At 27.4% G+C, this 9,514-nt stretch overlaps 1 protein-coding gene across 2 annotated transcripts in view; it reads left to right on the top strand.

Annotated features, from left to right (window-relative positions):
• LOC122851596 (ephrin-B1) overlaps window positions 1-9,514 on the top strand; it is a 509,511-nt gene that overhangs the window by 433,560 nt on the left and 66,437 nt on the right. The gene's annotated exons all lie outside the window — the stretch shown is intronic.

The following is a 9,514-nucleotide window of genomic DNA, read 5'->3' as shown; positions in this document are numbered from 1 at the left end:
AAAAATAATGTTTAAATATGAAAAAATTTTTCTTTAAATCTAAACAAAACAAAAAATTCTCTGAATCGTTGAGTTTAATCTTGAGAGGTTGGCTAAGTAACATACCTTTGAGAAAAATATAAAGATAAGCGTGAAAAGCGACGTTTTATTTTTTACTTTCTATATATTTTTTTTAAAGACCTTATGATAAGAATTTACGACCGAGTGCTTTTGAACTGTTTGAATTATTTTTTTATTTTTTTCATTCTGTTTCTTCATTTTATTCTCTTTATATTATATTTTGTTCTTTTGACAGTTATACTCTTTTCTTGTCTACCTAAGAAATATAAAATGTTCACAATAGTCACACAGTTTGGTACTAAGTGTATATATAGGTACATGTGTTTATGCTGATACACGTTGGTCCAAGTGGGCGTCAGACTATAGCCGACAAGCCATAGCAAATCCAATCAAAGTCCCACTATATCTTGAATAAATTCGAGTTCACTTTAACCTATATATATGTTGTTGTTGTTTTTTTTTTTCTACCCAACTACTACAACGCGGAAGTATATATATCTGCAGTATATTTATAAATATTAAAAAGAAAAATCATTATTTTTATTTATCCTTTTTACTTTGCAAGCCTGAGAGAAACAAATTTCAAGGTTAACTCATAAATTTGGGGTTAAGAAACAATGTAAAATAAGGAAAACGAGACAGAAGGTCGTGGTCAGTTATAGACAAAGTAAAAAAAAAAAAATAATAATAACGAACGAACCAATAAACACGTAAGTTTATCGAGTTGTTATGCCAGTCAGTTGCTTATCTCTTGGATACCCACTTAACTACTTTTAGCCCCCCTTTCCCCCCTTAACTGCTCTTTTTCTTTGCCACCCTTTTTTATTTTTTATTTTCTTATCCGTCTGACTGAATTCACACACAGGTTAAAAAAACCCCACACGATGCAATATCCATGTGTACCACAAGAAATTTCTTATGACTACCCTGAAAGACCTGATTTTTTTTTTTTTCAAACGTTATCCCCCGTTGTATCTATTTTTTTAACGTATAAATACTATTTTTTTTTTCTTTTTCTTAATTAAGTATATAGTTTGTTTATTAATTCACAGCAAGGTATATATATTTTTTGGCAATAAAGTCACACCTTAAAATGCCACAGTTATCTTAGTTTATACCGCAAAGAAAATCATATATAAAAAAACAAAAAAAATCACGTTCAAGATGTTGGTAAATTAAAAATTTCATTTAGAGGATGTATGCACACACACACATACATGTATTTATAATTTTATACTTGAAACATTAAATATATATATATATGTTTGTTTATGCGTGTATATATTTATCATGTTGATATCACTTGACTACGAAGAGTACAGTGTAAATATATGTATATCTATGTATTAATGTCGGATGTGTCTGGTTAACGTGTGGATATACATAGTTTTTGTATTAACCAAAGATGCGAGAATTATATATATTTTTTTTATGATATTTTTTATGTTTGATATAGCACATATCAACTATATTACCAAGAGATAACATGATTCTCCGTCGTATTATTTATTCATTGTATTTAAAATTATTGTTTTTTATGTTTCAGGTAAGTCCAATGAAATACTTGAAGAAATTCTTTTGATTGTGAGTATATTTGCTTATGGGAATATTGATGCGAGTAGATAATACAGGTAAATACTCATTGCCATTTCCACTTGGTCAAATGTTTTTAATACATTTGATGTTTAATATTTGCAATAATGCTATTCGCATATCGTGTATGCCAGCGGGGGTAATACGTACATGTGGATTGTCCTGCGTTGTGTATCACGACATGCCGCCAATATTTTTTAAACTAATATTTTTTTTTTTTTTTTAAAAAAAAACATTTCATTCTCATATTTATATATATATTTATTTTATTATTATTAATATTTTATTTATTTTTTATATATCTTTACGGATGTGTATGAGAGCTTACGATCGACACAGGTACGTTAATCGATAACGATTATTCAAGGACCATCGGTACACTTTGTACTTGTCGTTGCACAGCGGTGTGCATTAATAAAAAAAAAAATTTAAAAACAATTTGTCGTGTCCATCTATATGGCAACAATTTAAAAAGCACATTTTACTTATAAATATGTATATAAGTTTTTGAGAAAATATAAATTTTTGTGGGATATTGCAAATATATTATAGAAAATATATGTTGAGTGAACACGCTCCAGTGTCATCCAACTGGTGAAAGCTTAAATAAAAATAAAAACGGTGAGAAAAACGAGAAAACTGATGAAAAAAATTATCAGTTTTTTTTTTTCAATAAACAAGTTAAAGAAAATGAGCAGACTTAAGGTCAAACGAGAGTTGGGCAAACTGGCCTTAGCACTGGCCACTGACACTATGTATCTCCGCATGCTCATATATATTTTTATTTACATACAAACATTATTTACCAATACATGTGCGTGTCGAACTGAATCACACGTGCGTAAACTGCTTCACGAAAAAAAATAAATAAAAAATAAAAAAAACATTGTTAAAACGTCCCACATATTCTTATGGCAACATCTATCGTATAAGTTATTTTCAAGTTGTGATTTAAGACTTGGCAAAGTCAAAGTTATTTTTTTCTCTTATATCCCGATGGTTTTAAACCATTGAAAAAATTATTTTTTCTATATTTTTTTTTTATTATTAAAATGATTTCTCTTTTTATCAATAAATAAAAAAAGAGAAAATGAAAAAAAAATAAAAATATACTGACTGTACTTTGATGGGAGTTCTTGTACAGTAGTATAGTATAAAAGTAGACATATTTCATAAGGTAGTTTTGGTTTGCAAACCATAATTTAATAAAAATAAAAATTCAAACAAACCAGGGATTATTATATTATTGCCAAGAAGACGGCTTGAATGCTCTCTTGTCCGAATAACAGCAGCTAACGCATAACACCTCAACTTGCCATTGAAAAACTTGACCGACAAGCATTGTCCTAGACCACAATGGATCACTCACACGCTCAACACCAAGTGACCTCGAATATAAACTTGTACATTGCTTTTATTTAAAAAAAAAAAAAAATTTCTCTCACCTTTCTATACACACATCATACTTATCCATTCATATATCCATTGTTTTATTTTTTTTTTCTTTAGTTTTATGTTTTTATGAAAAAAAAAAAATTACTTATCATTTGTTTGTTGGTTTATAAAATATTTTTTCCATCTTTGTGTATACTTGATATTCCATTTTTTTTTTTTTTTGGCTTGAATATGCATATATTAAATATATTTTTTTGTGTGGCAAATCAATCATCATTCGATGAATTGAAGTGGAAAAGTAAATGGCCCTTTTGCCACGTGTCGAAGAAATAAGTGATGAAGCAAGAAAAGAAAGTTTTGTTAACCAATATAAAAAAAAAAGTAATATAAATAAATAAATAAATAAATACATAAACATGTATTGAACTGAATTGAAAAAATAAAATACTGCATGTTATAAAAAGATATACCTAGAGATTGGAAAAACATTTTTAAGACATGCTTGGACATGTGAATAGGATGTGCGAATTGACATTTAAAAAAATAAATAAAAAAATAAAATAAATGTGTATGAGTGAACTGAAATGTGGTGGCCTCTGGGCGATATACTCACTGAACCACTTTTTCGTGAGGATCAGTGTTTACTACTCAACTTGATGTCAAAAAACAAAATAAAAATTTACAGATACATAAAACAAAAAGCGAAAATAAAAAAAAAAAAGAAAAAAAAAAGGTTAAATAATAAAAACGAAACAAATTACGAGAGTTTATTTGCCATGAGAAAAAGCTAAATGTACTTGAGTATTCCGCTATGTCTTAAACTCGTGCAAGAATTTTTATGAAACGAGTCTCGAGTGATTGACAAAAAATTAAATTAACAGATAAAAAAAAAATTAACAAAAAAAAAAAAACATAATCATTTCAAAATTGTAATCATCAATCAATTCATGGAATTTCAAATCAACTTTTATATTATATAGACATGCATAGATATATTTTTTATTATTCCTATTATTATTTGTATTTAATTTATTTTATTTTTTTTGAACATCATTTTTGAGAGTCATCGATGTAAAGAAAGAATAAACGAAAAAAATATTATTACAACGCGCAACAAATGAATGAATGAATAAATAGGGTGGTAGTGATCGAACAATCATTGAGTTACAATCGGTTTTATCGGCATCGATCGTGATACTCTGAAGTTCCATTTACAGATAGTCTATACAAACATACAACACACATATTCAAACTCAAAAAATATATTGACTATTGACTTTTGATCTCGATATTCTTGCGGCTAAAGTACCGTTCATCGTTTCTGTCATTCATGAACACATGTCTATTTGTTTTTCCTCGTATCAAACACAAACTACCCTCATATCAATTTTTCATTTTAACTTTAACAATATTTTCATAATAATATTTATACACCACAGACACACCAGTACCAATTAAATAATTTATCTTGTAAAATAATTGATAGACATAAATGAAAAATCAATAAAAAAAAAAAAAATGAAAAATTGATAAAATAATAATTGTGAAAACATCATTAACACTGAGTTATTGTAGTACTGAAAATCTCAATGCGTATAGAATTTATAACGATGTAAAATCATACGCTGTATAATTAGTATTGTTCACTCTCAATTATTATCAAAAAACTCGGTCAATGATTGTAATGGTACAAACGTACCACAAAACAAATAAAAAAAAAAACAAAAAAAAAATTATTGGTTTTATAAAATCAACAAATAAATTTGTAAAATCATCAAAAATTATTTGTTTTAAATTATAATTTTTTATCAAAGAAAAAAAAAGTCTATATTATTATGGCGATGATTATTTTTTGTTTTAAATCTATTAATTTAATCCTAATGATTTTTTTTTTTTTTTCGTGTCTTTCATACACTAGCATTTGAATGAATTTTCAGCCTGAGGCTAACGAAAATCTCTTGGTAGGTGGATACCACGGAATATAATTACATAAATTAGTGGCAAGAGACAGAGGCGGCGAACGCGTGTCTAATTTCCCTACAAATGGGCCCGAGATCAGTGGCCCTATGGGTGGTGTGGACCCGATGATTTACACTGGCTCGGTTTATTTAAAACAAAACAAAAAAAATATAAAAAATTCACGTACTTCACCTTGATATGTTGATGCCTCACAAGGCTGTTAAATATAACCATTTGAAGCTTTATGAATACGTTAACTAAGCACCACACTTTGAAACAAACAAATATTCTTTTCACGTATATACATGAATCTAACGATTAAAAAAAAAATAATAATAATAAAATTATTTTTTAATTTCAGAAAATAATAAAAAATAATAAATATAAAAAATAAATTTGATATCTATTACGCGAATAATGAAAACGGACATTCATCAGTGTCGATAAATTTATCGCCCACATGAGAGACCGCACATTCGATGGCCATTAGGATAATCGGCTTCATTACAAGAAATTAATATGCAAAATACGTGGAAAGAAATAGACGTTATTTATAACAACGACCATGAATGTAAGTAACGAACGACCGCCGCACTGAGAGACGCACAACATGTCACCCAATTAATTATATTCTTCGTAATAACGTCAACGTATATATACGTACTCAGTTATATCTACCACACATACTATAATATAACCGATGTGGTTAATAAAATTATTTTTATTTATTTATTATTATTTTATTTTCTTTTTTTCATTCATATTAATATTATTTTTATTATTTATTTTATTCAGCAAGTTGTTGACGCCTCCCTCGAGCAATTCGAATGCTGTTCACGCACAGTGCAGGTATAACGAGCTCTCTGCTACTGGCTCTCTTTTGATATTGAATCGAAGCACGTGATAATTTATGTCAGTATATATATCCAGTGTTGAGAATGAAAATTTCTTTTGATAAATAATATGATGTTATTGTGTCATGAAAAAATTTCATACAGCACAATTGATTGATTTAATAAAAAATTGATTTGTTTTTTTATCGGCTTAAATAATGAGTTGATGCGTATTTGTATAGGTGCGCAGTATTTAAATAACACATTACAAAATGATTCGAGTGACAAACTTGATCAAAGACAGCCGCATTACATTGTCTAGTTGTCAAGGCGGGGCCTTTCTCTTGTGTTTGATATCTCTTTGCTTTAAGCACATGTGTTGGTTCAATCAAGAGGGTGGTTATAAAATTTGAACAGAGTCAAGAATGATGTCACGCCAACGCATTTACCTTATACATACATTATATTATTTAATGTTTAAAAAAAATTTAAGATAAACAAATACGTTATTTTTTTTTTTTTCCCAAGTAAAACCGACGAGACAATAAAACACCTATTTTTTTGAGGTACTTTACTTGTTTGAATGCAACATATGTCATCGGACTCATTCACAATTATATATTCCCTCTATTTTTTCAAGATAAGAAATAGTCGTAACTATTTTATTTATTTATATGTTTATATATTTTCAAGAAAATCCACATCATCATTCACAGATTGACAAAAAAAAGAATTTCTTTAAAACAAGTTTCATATTCAATGATTTTTATAATAGCCAAATATATATTTAATTTTTTATTTTTTAAATAAATACTTTTCATCTTGACCTTACATGTTTGCTAAAGCATTCATGTATATCTTTATCATTGAATAGAAATAAAAAAATAAATAAATAAATATCACTTCAAGTTGGCATAGTTGAGACAGTAAAACATGCGAGTTATTAACGCCGCTGGCCACATAACGCATTGGATATGTGCTGGCACCAGACAAGCGCGTATATGTTTTTTAACGCAAAACCATGCAGATTCATTGATAGTCAAACAACCACCCTTCTACATTTTTATGACATTGAGCACGAGAAAAATTAAACGCACATAATAAAAATAATAATTTATTTACAAAAAATTATCATAGAATTTGAAAAATAAAAAACACCAAGAACTAAAAGAACCTGTAAGCTAATGTATCTATATAAATATGTGTGTGTGTGTATATGTATTTAACAATTTCTCATGGAATGTTCTATCGAGCGATTAATCTGACTATTAATTATCGACTCGAGTATTTCTGAAATCCTCTCTCGTTAAATGAAAACAATTTAATCGACTCAGTCAAGTATAATGCCTACATTGAAATCTTTGCAAGCAAATAAACTCACACATTCAATACAATTTGCATAAATTCACAACGAGTCAATATTTTAAATTTTTAGTAATAATTTTTAGAGAAGAAAAATAATTTTCCTAGACACTTGGTCAAGATTAAAATGTTGGAAATAAAATATTATCTTAATTGTAATCGTCGTAAAGTAAAGAATAAAATTTCACGTTTAAAACAAATTTAATGAAAAAAAAAAAAACAAAACTTGCATTAATATTAACACTCAAAGTTTTAAAATAAAAAATTATCAATTGTTTGTTATTATTGGTAGATTTTTATCATGATTACTTACCAAACACAAGTTGAGATGACATTTGAACCACTTGGTCAATCAAGTGATACTGAATCCTTGCATTTGCACACCAAATTCATTGCTTGTACATGCTCCATTAGCAATAAAGAAATTATGGAACCTTTTATTTTCACGTTTCTAAAAATTAAAAAATTATTAATAAAAGAAAAATATTATTATTAATATTATCATCATGATTACTCACAAAATAGCATTCTATATGAGATGACCAAATGAACCACTTGGTAAATTGACTGGACTAAGTCAACAACTGAATCCTTGGATCTACACAACACATATCCATTACTCGTGCATAAACATGACAACCAAATACCTGAAACAAAAAACAAAAATTATATTAATACTGCAACAAAGATACTACTGTCCTGAAGCATATTATTTTCATAATAATTAAATTGAATGTTAAATCTATTTCTTACAAATAAATAATAAAAAAGTTGACAGCAAGATTGATTGAGGCAACACAATAAAATATTTTTAAACAATTATTTTCGTAAAAAAAATCTATTAATTCCCGATAATAATTTAATCAATCGATTCGTCGCGAAAACCACTACATTTTTATTATAACTTTATAATTGTCACGATAATTAATTGTTATCAAGTATGACAATTAATTTGGAGCAATATTTTTGCGTCCAACTGTGAGCAGTGTTGTTTTTTCACTTGTTTCTCTCTCTCTCTATTTGCCACAAGATGGCGGCGAAAAGTGAGTCATGCTATTATTTTGGGTGCCTATTGTTTTTTTCATTATCATGGCCGCCAAAGGGCCAAAAAAAAAAAAAAAAATATTAACAAAAACCAACACATACAATTTGCCCTAAAGCATATAAAATTTTCAACCGAATTTTGATAAAATAATTAAATTAAATGTTTTCAAATATTATTTTACAAACACAACACCAATATTTGTTAATTACAAATTTTAATAATAAACTACCAGCATTAAAAAAAATCACAAAAGTTTTTTTTTTAAACAATGATTTTAGTATTAAAAAATTATTGATACGTAATAATAAATAGATCAGTAAATTCGTCACGAAAATCACTACAGTTTTTATATCACTTTATAATATTCACTGAAATTATTTAACAACAATTAATATCTCAAGTCGGAGTAATATTTATTACGTCTATCACGAGGATTTATGCCGGTTGGTTTGTTTTTTTTTTTTTTATGTATCGCAGGGGGCAGTAAAAACTAAAGGCTCGTTTACATAATATTTTGGTTACATTATAGTTTTTTTTTTTCGCAGCGCGCGCTGGTTGGTCGAAAAATTCCCCATCAACAGCGAATCAAATCATTTGATTCAAATGTTAATCACATATTACGTGTCAAATATTCAAAACCGTATTAACAATGTCTTCATTTAATTACAGTTAAATTGATTTTTAAAATAATTAATGGTATATACTTGTTATCCTCTCACTGGTTAGCATGTCAATAATAATTAATATTAAATAATTTATAGACAAATAATGGTAAATCACTTATTATCATTAAGTAATTTTAAATGTTTCAGAAAAGTCATCTGTCTAATGTCATGAGTTTATTAACATACATATCAAAAGCAACTCACTCGATCAAACAAAAAAAAAAATAGCAAAAAGCTTTTCTTTTTTTTTTTAGTTTAATTTAAAACGTATCGCAAGCAACATCTTTATGACACAATTGTTTTTTTATTCTAACTGAGGTGTGAGTGGCAAATTACTTTTAAAATACATACTCACTATATACAGTTTATAAAGTCAAGTATATAGCTACAGTATAAACAAAAAAAAAAAATAGGAAAAATTCAAAAAAGCAATGATGAAGGTTTCTTTTTTTTTTTTTCATATTTTTTTTATCATAAGACATATTATTTTGGTAAAAATGACGAGGCCTAGAATTTTTTGAAAAGTGTGCTTGGGGGATGTTAAAGATAACGCTAAAATATACACCAAGATGGCCTATATGAAACTGGGATAGCAATCTTTT

This window comes from Aphidius gifuensis, linkage group LG3 (genome assembly GCF_014905175.1).
Source record: "Aphidius gifuensis isolate YNYX2018 linkage group LG3, ASM1490517v1, whole genome shotgun sequence".
Taxonomy (NCBI): domain Eukaryota; kingdom Metazoa; phylum Arthropoda; class Insecta; order Hymenoptera; family Braconidae; genus Aphidius; species Aphidius gifuensis.
Note: the sequence above shows the minus strand (reverse complement) of the source record. Positions and strands in the feature narration are given on the sequence as shown.